Here is a 17,798-nt window from a genome sequence, read left to right on the forward strand (position 1 = left end):
CTGAGCCTGAGAGAGATGGTCCCTCCCTTCAGGTCCCCTGGGAGGCTTGGAACAAGTCTGCCAGATTCCAGGAGCTGAGCCTCATGGGGGGGGGTGGGTGCGGGGAGGGGAGGGAGAGGCTAGAGCCCCCAGGAGGTCAGGCGTGGCTTGTCCTTTGGTGCCCCTGGCCTGTTTGTAGCCTTTGCCCGAAGCTCATTCTTTGTTGACGCTGAGCCTGTCCTTTTTCTCCAGACGCAGCTCAAGCCCCACTTGCAGCTCCTCTCAGAGCTCTGTCACCAGCTTTGCTGTAGATTCGATTCCAGGACTGGGGCTCCGCTCCCACGCTGTCACGTCTCTTCTCCTGCATGCTTACTGTCTGGTTATACTTCCTGTTTACTCATCTGTCTCCCCCTCTAGAATGTGACCTCTTCGGGAGGGACCACCTCTTATGCATCATGGGTCTCCAGAGCACAGCACCCAGTCTGGTACACAGAGCCGTGCTATGAATGGGTGTTGAATGAGTGAATGACCAGAATGTGACCGAACACATCAGTGTGCTGATGCACTGAAACTCAGTGTGATGTTCCTTTAACTCTCTCTGCTGGGGCCTCACCTCTTAAAGCTTGCCCCATCCACTCTGAATTCCAGGAACTACTTCCCAACAATCACCCCAACCCTCAACATACACCTACACACATGGGAAGATAGCACCATCCTAGGGCTCCAGGAAACCTTAGAGTCCTCCTCGTCTGCCTGGGAAGTCCACAGGTCTCACTGTGACAGGATCAGGGCTGCTCAGTCCCTCATTATCCCCTTCATGAACCAGGCCTGCTCAGCTCATATGTTGGTAGTAAGACCCACCTATAGGATCATAGCTGCCACATTTTCAAAGGCCAATTGGTACTAATTTTTCTGACCTCAGAATTTCTTTGGAAAAGTTCTCCAGTGACTCAAAAATGCCCTCTTGGCTTGTGGGGGAAAAAAAAATATATAGAAAGTAAACATAGAGATGTTGATGACCTAATCTTACTCTCAGGTTGTTAACAAAACACCAGACTCTTAAAGGAATTCCTCCCACATTCCCCAAGCTTTTCATCTACTAATACCTTTTGGACAAAAGCAAATGATTTTCACTGATTTACTGACTACGGTAGCTACTTACCACCCACTTACTAAGACCTGCTCACTGGGCTTGTTGCTTTTCATGCGTGATCTCTTTTAATCCCCCAAACAAGTATGTTGGGTAGAGCCTGTTAACATTCTCACTCTGCAGAGGAGATGAAGTTTTCAGAGATTTCAGTTGATTTACCCACATTCCTGCAGCTGTGAATAAATGAAGAACTTGAGATTTGAAATCTTATCAGCTTGTCTATCACTGTATAGCAAGTTCAGTCGCTCAGTCATGTGCGACTCTTTTCGACCCCATGAATCGCAGCACGCCAGGCCTCCCTGTCCATCACCATCTCCCAGAGTTCACTCAAACTCACATCCATTGAGTCGGTGATGCCATCCAGCCATCTCATCCTCTGTCGTCCCCTTTTCCTCCTACCCCCAATCCCTCCCAGCATCAGAGTCTTTTCCAAGGAATCAACTCTTCACATGAGGTGGCCAAAGTACTGGAGTTTCAGCTTTAGCATCACTCCTTCCAAAGAACACCCAGGACTGATCTCCTTTAGAATGGACTGCTTGAATCTCCTTGCAGTACAAGGGACTCTCAAGAGTCTTCTCCAACACCATAGTTCAAAAGCATCAATTCTTTGGCGCTCAGCTTTCTTCACAGTCCAACTCTCACATCCATACATGACCACTGGGAAAACCATAGCCTTGACTAGACGGACCTTTGTTGGCAAAGTAATGTCTGCTTTTTAATATGCTATCTAGGTTGGTCATAACTTTTCTTCCGAGGAGTAAGTGTCTTTTAATTTCATGGCTGCAGTCACCATCTGCAGTGATTTTGGAGCCCAGAAAAATAAAGTCTGACACTATTTCCATTGTTTCCCCATATATTTCCCATGAAGCAATGGGACCAGATGCCATGATCTTCGTTTTCTGAACTTTTTCATCAAGAGGCTTTTGAGTTCCTCTTCACTTTCTGCCATAAGGGTGTTGTCATCTGCATATCTGAGGTTATTGGTATTTCTCCCGGCAATCTTGATTCCAGCTTGTGCTTCTTCCAGCCCAGTGTTTCTCATGATGTACTCTGCATAGAAGTTAAATAAGCAGGGTGACAATATACAACCTTGATGTACTCCTTTTCCTATTTGGAACCAGTCTGTTGTTCCATGTCCAGTTCTAACTGTATAGCAAACCACCTCCAAAATGTAATGGCTTTACTCAAGTTTACTGTTGCCTCTCGTGGTTCCACCGGCTGGCTGGGCTTAGGTGGATGTCTTCACTGGCCCTCTGTCCTGGGGCCGCAGTCATCTGAAGGCCCAGCTGGGCTAGATGTTCAAGAAGGTGACTCATACAAGCTGCCTGTCGGTGTTGGCTGTGGGCTGGGATTTCTTCCAGGACCACCAACTGAACACTACTGATTTTCTGTGGCTCTCAGCCCCACTCACTGCGATTTTATTCCTCACTCTCAATCGTCTTTCCTTTTCCCTAAGAAATAGCCATGTTTGCAGCTTAGTAGCCTTTTTCTCCTGTTTGCCACCCATAGAAGGCTCTTTGCCTTTTGAACTACCTCTCTCTTTTTCAGTCCCAGCTAGAGGTACTTCCTCATGTATAATGCTCTTAAATTTTTGTGAGCCTCCTAAGGACTCTTTTGAGTTCATGCCATTAGTCAAAATACACACCAACAAATCTCTTTGAGACAGACCCCTTTCTGCCTTGGGCTGAGAGTCAGATGTGTGGAACAATATCCATCAGATTCCTTTGAAACTTGTCTGTGTAGCTGAGAAGGTCAATGAGGCATACTCTTACTTTCTAAAAGCTTAGTAAGTGTCTTATAGCCATGCCTTGAGATGATCAATACCTTCATATCATATCTTACTTTGAGAACCCTTTTCCAACAGGAGAGGCTGGGAATAAGAATTAACTTTATTGCTAAACCCAACAAGTCTGCTTCTTTATATTTCATCTAAGTTTACTTGAAACTGAATAGTTCAGTTTTCAGCTCACCTCTCTGTCTGTACCTGCCTGAAAGAAAACAGTGGGCACTTTCAACATTCCACCTGGATGTATCCTTAGCCGAGTCTGCCATGTCACAGGTACTTTTCCGGTTGTTTGCATTACCGTACACAACAGAGGACCAAACTGCCCATCATTACAAAACAAGGGATGCCTTTTTCCAGCCGGCAATAACTGTTTCTTCCTTTTCCTTTCTGTTTTCATTCATCGTTTCCTCAAGCACTTCCTGGCTTTTTCTTGCTGCTTGGTCCCAAAGCCAACATCCCAGGATTTAAGTTCTTATCATAGCAGCATTCCACTTACAGATACCAAATTCTGTTCTAATTATATGTGGCTGCATAGCAAGCCACCCAAAACTTAATGGCTCACAACAACAATATGCTATTTCTCCTGGTTTTGTGGGTGGACTGAGCTCAGCTGGGTGTTCTCATTGGGGCTTTCTCATCCACTTACTCTCAGATAGCAGCTGGTTATCCGAAGCCTTGGCTGTGGAGGATGCTCAAGAAGGCTCACTCGAACAGCTGGCAGCTGATGCTGGCCCGGGCTTCTGACAGCCTGGCACCTGGCTCAAGAGGTGCCATTCTGAGAGTGCACAATCCAGAAGCCCTAAGCAGAAATTACAGCACTTCTTATGACCTAACCTCAGAAATCCCAGAACATCATTTTCATTATATTTTATTAGTTACGTAAGACACTATGGCCAGCTCGGATTCAAAGAGAGAGGATCTCATCTCTCAAAGGGAGGAGTGGGAAAGGATTTGTGGTCATATTAAATTTCCCACAAAGCTCCTAATCACTAAGATATGTGTCCTCTCGTTAAAAGTAATGTTCTATGAAAATTATGGGTCAGCTCTGCACAGCTGGTAACTCATCCCTTTAAATGTTGATGTTGATTCTTCTCCAAGGCCATCTTGCAATCTCTTATCTTACAAAAATATATACACATCCTAGAAATATAGGGACCCAATCAATTCTTCTGAGTCTGACATCTGCAGAACATCTGCTGAATCTGATATATGAATGACAAAACTGACGATGGCTCTGTCAAACAATCATCTGTGGGAAAGCTGGATGAGGAAAATTGCTTCTCTTTAGACAATTTCTTCTCCAGGAAGGATTAAGGTGAGCTGCCTGAAGCAAAGAAGAAAATACCCAGGTCAAACACGTTAAAGTGTGCGTTAGTCTCTCAATCATGTCAGACTCTTTGGAACCCCATGGACTATAGCCCTCCAGGCTCCTCTGTCCATGGGGATTCTCCAAGCAAGAATACTGGAGTGGGTTGCCATGCCCTCCTCCAGGGGATCTTCTCAACCCAGGGATCGAACCCAGGTCCCCCACATTTACAGTCTGAGTCACAGGGAAGTCCAACCCACTTAGAACCCTCCTTTAATCACTACTGCTAAATGGCAGACCATGTATAAGTCTATGTCCAATTACACACCTTCTGGATCATCAGTTTGATGGTTAATTGTTACCAACCCCATTTTACTGTCTTCATCACTCAGCATGGTTGCGTCATGTGGCTGAAAGTGAGCAATCATTTCCCACTTAGACTTCCTCTGCCTCCAAGAACAAGCACACCAGGAGGAATGAGATTGTTGGAGAGGAAGGTGAGACCCAGCATGCAGCCTGGATCTTTGCAATTTTATAAATATGTTGGGGATAACAGTAGATGTTCTGTGCTGGCTACACAGCCACCTGGGTTTTCCAGGTGACACAGTGATAAAGAATCCACCTGCCAACGCAGGAGAGGCAGGAGACAAGGGTTTGATCCCTGGGTCAGGAAGATCCCCTGGAGGAGGAAATAACAATCCACTCCAATACTCTTACCTGAAAAATTCCCTGGACAGAGGAGCCTGGCAGGCTAAAATCCAGGGAGTTGCAAAGAGTCAGACACAACTGAGCATAGCACAGAAGTGCTAATGAGGCTAATGTGATGAAATTCTGGCTGAAGAGATGCAAATAAAAATGTTACAAGGAAATGGTGTGCCCCTTTCTCTCCTTGCTGCCCACCTGCTGGAATATAAAGGGAATGCTGGAACTCCAGCAGCCATTTTGGACTATGAGGTAATCTGAGGTATGGAAGTCCCTCATGTAGAACAAAAAGCTAAGAGACTGGTCTACTACAAGAAGAATGTCCTCAGTCTAGAACAAAACAAGAAATGAATTTCTCTCTTATTTGAGTCACTGCTATTTTGTTTGGTTTGGGGTTTTTGTTTTTTTTTTTTTTGCTACTTGTAGATAAAACTAATGGCAATCAATACACTATGTCATCTAATTTTCACTCAACCTTGAAAGTAGGGCATATTATCCACATTTTAGCAAAGAGAATCCCAAGACTGAGAGACATTAAGTAGCTTAGTCAAGGTGGTCACATAATAATTGTTGAGCCAAGTTTTGAGACCCAGTCTATCTGAGCAGCTCTTATTTTTCTATACTATATTACTTATCTGAATGAGAATTTTTATCAAATTCCTAAGGTTTTTTAATAACATTGTATCCAACTTTCTTCTGTATTTAGCTCTCTCCTGCATCACAAGTACAGAGCACGGACATCTCTGGCATCTGCTAGTGCCCAGAAGTTCATCTTTAGCTCTAATATTAGAAAAGGTTGCACTAAAAAAGGACATGTTACTTATTTGTTTTCTTTAGGGTCTCTAAAGAAATTTATCGGGCCTGCATTTGAATAGTTTCCTGCAGAAATATCTTACTTGAATTATGACTCAATACGAAGTCCTCAATTTTTATAGCAAATCAGTATTAAAAGGTGATTTGAAGAACATTTCTGGATCTTTGGGAACATATTGTTCCTTGTAAAAAACAAGTTTCATGCAATAAATTTCACATACAATCTAGTGCCAGAAAAAAATGAAAACCATCTATTCAGATGCAATTCTATGTTTCCTTTTTTTTTTTTTTTTTTTTTGCCAAACATAGAAAGAATAAGAGAGCCCAACAATGACTCTTTTGCTTTGGTTTCCAGGAATCTTGGAGCTAAATCTTATGTTATTTTCAGTCTTTCAATCAGCCCAGATACTAAAATATTTACTTCTGCTTTTTCTTTCTTTTTTTAAAACTGTTTTTGTTTCTCCACAATTTTTTTTTTTCATATCTACAGTTATCCATACTAGGATACGTGTTTGTTTTTACAGGTCACCTCAAGTCTGCCTTCAGTTATTTAACAAATAGTTTTTATTGCCTCACTCACTCATAGCACTTGACGGAAGGAGATGGCTACAGGCTACTCCTAACTGAGCCTTTGCTTATAACCCATGAGCACTACTTTCTTTGTTTTGTTTTGGTTTGGTTTTTTATTGTGATCTTTTTTAATTTTTACTTTTTAACACCAAAAACATTTTGTATTGGGGTATAGCCGATCAGCAATGCTGTGATAGTTTCAGGGGAACAGTGAAGGGACTCAGCCATACACATACATGTATCCATTCTCCCCCAAACCCTCCTCCTATCCAGGCTGGCACATAATGTTGAGCTAAGTTCCATGTACTGTACAACAGGTTTTTGTTGGTTATCCATTTTAAATATAGCAGTGTGTACATGACTTTCCCAAAGTCCTTAACTCTCTCTTCCCCGCTGGCAACCGTGAGTTCATTTTCTAAGTCTCTGAGTCTCTTTCTGTTTTGTAAGTCAGTTCATTTGTATCATCTCGTTTTAGATTCCACAAATAGCTGTCATGTGATATTTCTCTTTCTTTGTGTGACTTACTTCACTCAGTATGACACCCTCTAGGTCTATCCATCTTGCTGCAAATGGCTTTATTTCATTGGTCTTAATGGCTAAGTAATATTCCATTGTATATATACCACAACTTCTGTATCCAGTCCTATGTCAATGGACACTTGGGTGGCTTCCGTGTCTTAACTTGTAAACAGTGCTGCAGTGAGCACTGGGGTGCATGTGTCTTTCGGATCTTCTTTTTCTCTGGATATATGTCCAGGAATGGGATTGCAGGGTCATATGGTTAGTTTTTTAAGGAACCTCCATAGTGTTCTCCACAGTGGCTGTACTGATTGACATTCCCACCGACAGTGTAGCAGGGTTCCCTACCCTCCACACCCACTCCAGCAATTGTTGTTTGCAGATTTTTTTCATGACAGCCATTCTGACTGGTGTGAAGTGATATCTCATTGTAGTTTTCATTTGCATTTCTCTCATAACTAAAGATGTTGCACATCTTTTCATGGAGCACTACATTGTTTTTTGAGAGAGGCTCACAAACTTCTAGGAAATAATCTATTCCAGAATTCAGGTGAGGAGCAACAGTAAACCCAGTATTTCCTCAAATTCACTTTCTCCTCCCTGTTTTGGAAAATGGACATATTGTCTTCACCATGCCAGTCTTCTCACAGACAACACCCCTGGATCTCAGGCACTTGAATAGGAGCAGCCCTAAGGGGACGGAAAGAGAGCAGCGTGCCGAGCAGCCATCTGCTCCCCTCTTTCTTGCCAGAGTAGGCGGTGCTTCCCTGGGTTTCCAAACACTAAGTACTGCTGGGCTCTCTTCTCACCCCTCTCAAGCTCCCAACATCCTTCTCAAACGATGTTCACAAACTGCTTATGCCTCTGTGCAAAAGTCACCCTCCTCTCTCCCTGGGGACAATGGAATCTTAGCCCTTTGTAGCCTTTAGGGGATGAAAGCCTTTATCCACATTAGAGGAAATGTCCACACTACTCAGCAGAGCCCCTCCTCCCCCACAACGGGAAAAGCAAGCCCCGAGGACCTTAGGGAAAGTGAGAGATGGGGGCCTTCTTGGTGTCTGAAATCGCCCATGGAGTGCGGCATCCTCGAGGCCTGGGTTGCCCTGCTCCAGGAATCACCCACAGGGTCACATCTCCATGGTGACACAGCCTGGTTTGTCAAACATTCCCGAGCTTTCAGAGATGGAAAAAAAAAAATACACACACACACACAAAATTGGGCCTTTTTGCTTGGCCAGGGAAGTGGGATTGGAATTTTGAGTTTTGACTCCCATCCCTGGAAACGGTTGACGCTTGAGAGAGCCTGCGTTTGCTGCTGTTTTAAGCCGAAAGGAGAGACCAGCAACAGTCCATGTTGCTACGGCCTCCCCGGAGCTCACTGCCCTCTTCACAAAAGATGCCTCCTGACCCAGCCCCTCCCAGCCTCACAGTGAACTCACCCGCAGTGACACGTCGTGGTTTTAAAGCCCTTGCACACCATCTGCGAAGTAGTTTTATAAGCTCTGCTTGACTGTTGAGGAAACCAGCTCAGGCAAATGTAGTGACTGGCTTAAGGTTAAAAAAAAAAAAAAGCAGAGGTGGGACTAGGCAGCCAGAGCTTTAACTCCCAGATGAGAGCTACCGTCAGCTCTCTTCAGCTCACGGTCCTCTGGGAGTCCAGCGAGGTGGCCTCTCCCTCTTGGGATCCTAGCCCAGCTGATCCTCACCACCCTCCATCCCTCCTTCCCTGGCGTTTTGCTTACACTTCTCACATCCTCTTAGCAGTTTGGGATCCTCTGTCCCTGGCCTGTGAGAGTATCAGTGACAGCGATGGTGTCTGGTTCAGCTCTGACCAGCCTCTGCCTAGCATCAGAAGTTGAATAACAACTAATAAACAAATGAATGAACTTGGGGATGTCTCCCCCACACACGAACTGCACCCTGGTCCATGTTGCAGCCTGTATAGGAAAAAAAAAAGCAAAAAACAAAACCCAAAGTCTTTTTCTTGGCAAAGCTACCTCCATGGCTACATTCATGTATAAAGGAGCAGGCATTGGATTTATGGGACATTTTGGTGAGAAAGATTTAAGACCCTGGAATAATGTCTGCTTCATCAAGTCCACATCAGAAAAATCAAACAAACCAGAATATGATATTTTATTCTGTTTCTGTCTTAACAGCTTTTGGAACTGTGGTCAGTGGAAACAGCATCATTGGCAATAAAAATATTCCTGGCCAGCCAAGTGACACATCTGGTTGGTTACGACGAGAGAGAGAACGAGCTCCTTCATTCCTCATGGCCTGAGAGAAGGCATGTGGGCAGGTCTACCTGGAGAATGTTTGCAACATATCACTCCAGTAACTCCAGAAGAGCTGGGATGATGAATTTCATAACTGGAATCAGAACCTTCATCCAGAATAAAGTGTGGATGGTTTTATGAAATCATGGAGCAGAAAAGGTCCTAAGTGAGGATAATTCATCTAACACTAAAATTATCCTAACAAATTCTCTCTTTTTTTAATCTGCAGAACAGGAAACTCTTAAAACCTCTCTGGATGACACCTTTAAATACCTCACAACCTTCATGGGAAGAAAGTATTCCTTCTTTCTAACCCAAATCCCTATTGCTGAAATTCAAATTCACTCCCTTTTGCTTAAGGATTAATCAAAGATGTAATGCCTTGATCAATTTGCAGCAATACATGAAATAAAATTAGTGTTTTTTAAAGATGTTGTGAAGTATATCTATTCAGTTCAGTTCAGTTCAGTCACTCAGTTGTGTCCGACTCTTTGCGACCCCATGAATCACAGCATGCCAGGCCTCCCTGTCCATCACCAACTCCCAGAGTTCACCCAAACTCATGTCCATTGAGTCAGTGATGCCATCCACCCATCTCATCCTCTGTCATCCCTTTCTCCTCCTGCCCCCAATCCCTCCCAGCATCAGAGTCTTTTCCAATGAGTCAACTCTTCACATGAGGTGGCCAAAGTACTGGAGTTTCAGCTTCAGCATCAGTCCTTCCAATGAACACCCAGGACTGATCTCCTTTAGAATGGACTGGTTGGATCTCCTTGCAGTCCAGGGGACTCTCAAGAGTCTTCTCCAACACCACAGTTCAAAAGCATCAATTCTTCAGCGCTCAGCTTTCTTCACAGTCCAACTCTCACATCCATACATGACCACTGGAAAACCATAGCCTTGACTAGATGGAGCTTTGTTGGCAAAGTAATGTCTCTGCTTTTTAATATGCTATCTAGGTTGGTCATAACTTTCCTTCCAAGGAGTAAGCATCTTTTAATTTCATGGCTGCAATCACCATCTGCAGTGATTTTGAGTTTCAAATATCCAACTCAGGGCTAAACAAGCTGAGGATATGTATGTCTAGGACATATACATCTAACTAGGACATGAGAAGTATTAGCAATACACTGTGAAAGTGAAAGAGATGGAGCTAAGGATCTCAACCCCCACAAAGGATAAGTAAGTACAGAGTTAAGCTTTGGCACCTTAATAGTGTCAGTGAAGGCTTGGTTTCTTTTCTCTTTTCTACTATGCTTTGCTCAGGATCAGTCATTTAAACACTTTCCCCCTCATTGTGGCAAAACAACTTCAGCAGCTCCAACCCTCACATTCTTACAGCACACCATCCCTTTGAAGCCACAGGCCTAAAATCCCCCTAGATGATATCAGCCTGGGTCATGTGTCCACACTTTAACCAGGAATTTGAATGTAGTGGTTGGCTTGATTTAGTCAGGAACCACCTCTGGACCTGGGTGCGGGGAGAGTGCAGTGTCAGCTTCCTATAAGCACCTGTGATTTGTAATGAAGAAGAAAGCAGACTGAAAAGCTCAGTAGTGTTAGAGTAGGCAATTGGATGCTAGGTCATTGTGAAAATAACCGCCCCCTTTTATCATAATTAAAAAGCATGATATGATTTTCTGCACCCAGGACATCTGCTCAGAGCTGTGGCTTGTCCACTTCAAAGTCAGGGCCATGCTCCCTGGTGATGAGGGTCACCTCAGGTACTTGTTAAAGATGCAGCTCTTCAGCTTCCTCCCCTGATGCGTCTATTCAATGGGTTTCGGAAGGGGCCTGATTTTTTTTATTCAACACATTCTCCAGGTGATGCTTGTGAGACCACCACACTCTGCAAACAATCCCAGCGCCTGCTCTTCCCGCTCATGAAAGCAGGGTAGTGCCTCATGTCTGCAAAGATCTTCAAGGTGAGGAAGACCTATGCTCAAATCATGACTCAAACCATGGACATATTCTAGACTTCAGAAGGGTATTTTTGGTCATTGTGAGTACTGGTCCGGAGCCTATGAAAATAATTGATAATGCTTGTTGAGCATGAAGTCTGTGAAGGCTGCTGAGTGATTCACATGAATTTTCTCCTGCAATACATCTCCTTCTGTAGAGAATTTTCAGGCAAAGCAGAAACCACCCTCCTTCTAAAACATTCTTATTAAGAATTCAGAGCAAGATGGATGCAACTGGAGATTATCATACCAAGTGAAGTGAGTCAGAAAGAGAAAGACAAATACCATATGATATTGTTTATATGTGGAATATAAACTATGACACAAAAGAACCTATCTACCAAACAGAATCATTGACCCAGAAAACAGACTGGTGGCTGCCGGGGGAGAGGGGGTACTGGGGGAAGGATGGAGTAGGAGGCTGGGGTTAGCAGATGTAAGATTTTATGTACAGAATGTATAAGCAAGGTCCTAATGTATAGCACAGAGAACTACATTCAATATCCTATGATAAACTATAATGGCAACGATTATTTTTTTTAAAAATGACTATATATGTATAACTGAATCACTTTACTGTACAGTAGAAATTAACACAACATGGCAAATCAACTATATCTTAATTTAAAATACATATATTAAAACTGGAAGAAAGGAATTCAGGGACCCTTATAATTTATGAAAATCAGGATCCTCACATAATAACAGTTTTACTTAGAATCTTTCTAACAAGAAATCACTGTTTTGTGAATGTTTCTTTGATTGGTTATGTGTGCTGTGCAGTCATGTCAGCTCTTTGTGACCCCGTGGACTGTAGCCAACCAGGGTACTCTGTCCATGGGATTCTCCAGGCAAGGATACTGGAGTGCGTTGCCATTTCCTTCTCCAGGGGATCTTCCCGACCTAGGGATCAAACCTGTGTCTTGCATTGGCAGGCGATTCTTTACTGCTGAGCTACCAGGGAATTGGGACTTCCCCGGGTGGCGCTAGTGGTAAAGAAACAGCCTGCCAGTGCAGGAGAAAAAGAGACGAGGGTTCAATCCCTGGGTTGGGAAGATCCCTGGCGTAGGAAATGGCAACAGTATCCTTGCCTGGAGAATCCCATGGACAGAGGAGCCTGGCGGGCTACAGTCCACGGGGTTGTTAAGAGTCGGACGCAACTGAAGCGACTTAGTATGCACAACAGGGAATTAGACTTAATCAATTTTTAATGTATTGGAAGGATTCCTGGGATTGCCAGTAGCACCTGGGAAGAGAAAGGCTGGACCTGGAGAGTGTGAGGTTTTCAGCTGTAGCTTCCTGGATTTCTGCTTCTCTCCACATGTTAATAACACTTCTCCCCAACTCCCCCCTTTTCCAGCTTAAAACAAGAAGGTGATGCTGGCCCACAGTTGCCAGTTATGGATTACCTCTGTGCCAGACACCTGCACCTAACATTCATTAACTCTCAAGTCCAAGTTCTAGAAGGGAGATTCGGGTCAGCTTAGCATAGACAAGGCACCAGCTCCAGGTCCAGTTAGCTGTAACTGAGAAGAAGGGGGTGCAGGGGATATGAACATGGGCCAGGGGCCGCTTTCTACTTGGGGAAGGAAATTATTTCTCAGAGAAAAAGAGTCTTTGGAGGTTGAAAAGATGCCCGCATAAAGCTGCTGATGTAATGATTGTGAATTCTATATCTCTTAAATGAATTTTTATTTTATTCATCCCAGAGGCACCAGAAAACATTTGAAATACTGCAGTGCAATACAGAGCTGGATGCCCTCATGGGTGCCCAGACCTACTGCAATGACCCCTCGGCGCTCTCAAGTGCAAAGCCAGCATACGGGAGCCAGTGGAGGAAGAATAAGCTGGATGGTTCCTGTGAGTCCTTGACCTCTCTGGTCGTGTCCTGGGAAAGATATGGGGAAAAGAATGCGTCACCTGCTAGAAATTATGAGAAGAAATCCTTCACCTCTGCCTCCCCCAGAGCCCACCCAAGGGCCCCCTCCCCATTCTTGGCCTGCCTAGAAGCCCCCTGGGCCACTGTGCCTCTGGATCTAGTTGTAACAGTTCATCCTTGGCCGGCAGCGGACAACCCACTTGCTGGCAGCTCCAAACTGCAGGAGGCTAATAAAACGAGCCCTAATGAATGACTGGCTCTGCAATAATATTGAACTCTCAGATTTATTCACGTTGATGATTCGCGTGGAATAGACCAAAGGGACTCTTAGCGGTGTAATGAGGAGATAAAACTTTGATGAATGAAGCATTACCTTGTTGCTTAAGGAATAATGCCTAATTAAGAGGGTTGTTGACCCTCATTGAAATGACGTTGCCAAGGTGAAGCAGATAGCAGTGCTGGACCAGAGAGAGGGTTTCTTGCTCACGGCAGACTCTTCCGCCAACAGAGGACCTAACTTTGGTTTTGGTAAAGTTTATAAATGAGCTTTGTTAATGGGGCTTTTTAACCTGGGAATGGAGCTAGATCTGAGGAGGGCTAGGTGTCAGATTTTGCCCATATACAGGCCTCCTGGTTAAGTGGAAGAGACCAGGACAGAATCAGCGAGGGGGTCTCCGCCTTTCTCCCCTCCCTTCAGGATGTGCTGTTGCTCTGCTGGGTGCCCAAGCGTGCAGGGCCAGATAAAGAACTTCCAGAGTGCAAACACCAAAAAAACACAGCCCTCCACGATGCATAATTTAAAATAAATGTACTAGTAAATTTTAAAATTAATTCAAGAAATTCTAAAGACGTTCTGATTTTTTTTTCTGGTAAAGCTTCGATGCATCTTTTTGAAATATCAAATTATTTCTTTCAAAGGCTACTTTAGTTCCCCTTGGATAAGCCAGCTCTGTGGATAAGCGAGAGAGAGAGAGCCAGGAATGACACCAAAGCCCCAAGTTCCAGGCCTTGGCTCTGCTCCTCCAGCGCCTGAGGGACCTTGGGCAAGTCAGGTAACCTTTATGGCTCTCAGAAAGGTCATCCAGAAACTAATGGTTCCTCACTGGGCAGTTCTGGGGGTCAAATGAAATGTCAAAGTGCTTCATAAACTTTGAAACGCGCTGCAGGTTCACAGAGGAGGCCTTGCATGATATTCATCACGCAAATGCTTGACACAAGGAGTGGTACCAGAAAGTGACAGGGGTCATATCCCAACACTGTCCACTGCTGAGGTTTCTGTCCCCACGCCAAACCTCCTTACCATTAATATAAGCACTCCTTCCTGCCAGAAGGGAAAGGTCTGCCCCTTCCTGAGGTCTGATCCCCTCAAGAACTCACCATATTTGCAGATGCAACACAAATAGATGGCGAAATGAAACTGCAAATCTTGGAATAAATGAGGGATTGCATGAAGTCGATGAACGTGATGTTGGGGACTGCACAGTTCAGTGAGCTAAGACACCGACCAAGGAGTATGGGCAGAGGTAGCCAGCTACCAACAGAGAGAGGAAAAGCGCAAGGTCAGTGCTGCATCAGAGAAAACCATGTGAAAAGCAAAAGCTTTTTAAGGGGCTTTTCAAGAAATGATAAAAGCTCATGTATTTTTAAAAATTACTAGTTTTTGGATTGTGCTACAAAAGTTAAATGTGAAGAATTTAGTATTAGGTAATTATATGATTTTGCTGGAAATTTTTCACATGTAAAAATGTTAATTCATTCTTTAAGAATTAATTAATAGTTGTTTTAACTCCCCGAGTTTGGTCAGCAGAAAATAATTTTTATGAAGTTATATGTGTGTTCATTTGCTGAGTGGTGTCCAACTTTTTGCAGCCCCATGGACTGTAGCCCTCCAGGCTCTTCTGTCCATGGAACTTGCCAGGCAAGAATACTGGAATGGGTTGCCATTTCCTTTTCCAGGGGACTTTCCAATCCAGGGATTGAACCTGCATCTCCTGTCTCTCCTGCATTGGCAGGCAGATTCTTTACCACTGTGTCACCTGGGAAGCCCAATTTTTATAAAGGTTTTTATTAAATATTTCATTTTCTAGACAAAATCACATTCAAGATTTTTGGGTTTTGATTTTTTTTTTTTTTTTTTTACTATCTTACCATGATCTTTTGATCAATATTTTAAGTGGATTCACTTTCACATAGCCTTTTTCCCATTAATATCAATCATTCTCAGATAATGAGGACTTTTTATAATTATTGAATTGTTACTGCTAATTTCATTATATCCCAGTCTTCCTCCATGGAAATAGTGTTGACAGTCTCCTCAAGCCCAAGGGAGGGAAAGGAATGAGCTTCCAGCCCTTAGGAAGTGGAAAGACTCAGCATGTCACTCTTTCAGAGATAAAGCCAAATGGCTTGGAAACAATAGAGTAGAAGTGAGCCCAATTTTCTGGGCAGAACTGATGCTGGCATGACAGGCTGGCACAGAGCACCCTGGGAGAGGGTGTGGCAGGGACTGGCTGTGAGGCGTGAACACCATGACCTCTGTACCATGGGGACCACCAGGCTGGACTCAGCCACTTCGGCTGGCCAGGAGATGCTCCTGCATCTTCTCCAGTGGCTACACTGCTCCCTGCCTGAACCTCAGTCAAAAGAGTCAAGTCTCGAGGGCACCCTTGGTGACCCCTCACTGAGGACCTAACTTAGATGCGCTCATCAGGAATCTTGGAAACAACAGGGTCCCACCTTATCAGCAGGCTGGGATTCAATCCAGGCTGAGAAATTCAATGTGCCAGAGTCCTTGGAACATGACCCCAGGAGTTCTGGTCCCACATTCAGAGAAGATGTATAGCTAGAAAGTAAGATCTCAGGTGCTGCTAGGTGGAGTCAGGACCCTGTCACATTTCTACCACTTTACTAGCTATATGCTGCTGCTGCTGTTGCTGCTGCTGCTAAGCCGCTTCAGTCGTGTCCGACTCTGTGGGACCCCATAGACAGCAGCCCACCAGGCTCCTCTGTCCCTGGGATTCTCCAGGCAAGAACACTGGAGTGGGTTGCCATTTCCTTCTCCAATGCATGAAAGGGAAAAGTGAAAGTGAAGTCGCTCAGTTGTGTCCGACTCTTCACGACCCCATGGTCTGCAGCCTACCAGGCTCCTCCGTCCATGGGATTTTCCAGGCAAGAGTACTGGAGTGGGGTGCCATTGCCTTCTCCAACTAGCTATATGACTTCAGGCAAATTACTTGGCCTGTCTAGACATCCACTTTCCCTCTATAAAATACTATATGTATGGCTGAGTCCCTTTGCTGTCCACCTGAAACTGCCACAACATTGTTAATCGGCTATCCCCCAATATAAAATAAAAAGCTTAATTAAAAAAATTAGTGAAGGGCTTACAAATATGTCGGCCTCATGGGCTTTGAGGTGTATCTTGGGTCAGACTCACCAGAAGCGGACTCTGAGAGGAGGATTCACAGGCAGGTGGTTTATTTAGGACGCACTCCCATTACAAGAGTTGAGAAAACAGGCAGGGACGGGCAGAAGTCAGAGCAAGGTCTGGTTTCCTAGCCTGATCCTCCCAGGCACTTGGGAGGATGCTATCCATCAGCCTGTCCTGCTCACAAGGAAACAGGATTTTCATGTGCCTGCACTGGTCATTCAGGGGCTCAGAGCATGCAGGAGATATAGACCAGGCCCTCAGGCACTCTACCCTGTGGACAAACCAACGCCAGGAGCCCTTAGTCAGATCTGATGAGATTCACAGGTGTGAGCCCTGGAAGCATCGATATGGTAAAAGAAGCCCCAGGACCTGGCAGAGGACACGTGGCGTCTAACACACGCAGGCTTGTAGGAGAGGATTTGTGAAGATCACCTTGCACAGTGCCTATGCGGAAAAGTCGCAGGACACGTGTCCCCTCTTATTGTTGCCTGTGCCTCTCTGGTTGTAATTGTGAAATTGTGATTGTCATCCTCTCAGGCATTCTGCCAGGGAATGTGTCATGAGCCCCAGCCAAGGAGCTGCTGGTCCTCCATGCAGGGAGATAATACATTCTAATGCATAGAAAAGAAAAGGCACTAACATTTATTGAACAATGGCCACTCAAGGGTCAGTCATGTGCTGAGCGCTTCCATAAGCCATCCCATCTACTCCTTATAGCCATCCCTTCAGGTAGAATTAGTATCTTTCACTTTTATGATTAGAGAAACAGATCAGAAAATCAGAATAAATTGCCTCTTATCACACGGTTAATGTCTAGGTTCTAAAGCAATACTCTTTCTCCCTAAGAATCAGTGTGTGTTAGTCATTCAGTCATGTCTGATTCTTTGTGACTCCGTGGACTGTAGCCTGCCAGGCTACTCTGTCTATGGAATTTTCCAGGCAAGAATACCAGAGTGGGTTGCCATTTCCTACTCTAGGGTATCTTTCTGACCCAAGGATCGAACCCGAGTCTCCTGCATTGCAGGTAGATTGTTTACCATCTGAGCAAAGGAAACCCTTAAAAGGTGATATGGCAGAGCCTGCCTATTGCCAGCCCAGCATGTTCTGAGCAGCAATGTCAGTTCAGTTGCTCAGTTGTGTTCGACTCTTTGTGACCCCATGGACTGCAGCACACCAGGCTTCCCTGTCCATCACCAACTCCCAGAGGCTACTCAAACTCATGTCCATTATGTTGGTGATGCCATCCAACCATCTCATCCTCTGTAGTCCCCTTCTCCTCCCACCTTCAATCTTCCCCAGCATCAGGGTCTTTTTAAATGAGTCAGCTCTTCTCATCAGGTGGCCAAAGTATTGGAGTTTCAGCTTTAGCATCACTCCTTCCAATGAATATTCAGGCCTGATTTCCTTTAGGATGGACTGGTTGA

General features: G+C 44.6%; 1 long non-coding RNA gene across 1 annotated transcript; it reads right to left on the reverse strand.

The window, feature by feature from the left end:
- Positions 1-3,767: 3,767 nt before the first annotated feature.
- LOC147359083 (uncharacterized) lies at positions 3,768-8,565 on the reverse strand. The gene is made up of 2 exons (XR_015140171.1): positions 8,265-8,565; positions 3,768-4,239 (listed from the first exon to the last, which is right to left on the reverse strand). It is a non-coding gene; the product is annotated as an uncharacterized LOC147359083 (long non-coding RNA).
- Positions 8,566-17,798: the final 9,233 nt, after the last annotated feature.

This window comes from Bos grunniens, chromosome 14 (genome assembly GCF_055505025.1).
Source record: "Bos grunniens cultivar Pamir isolate PY7600 chromosome 14, Bosgru_T2T1.0, whole genome shotgun sequence".
NCBI classification, from domain to species: domain Eukaryota; kingdom Metazoa; phylum Chordata; class Mammalia; order Artiodactyla; family Bovidae; genus Bos; species Bos grunniens.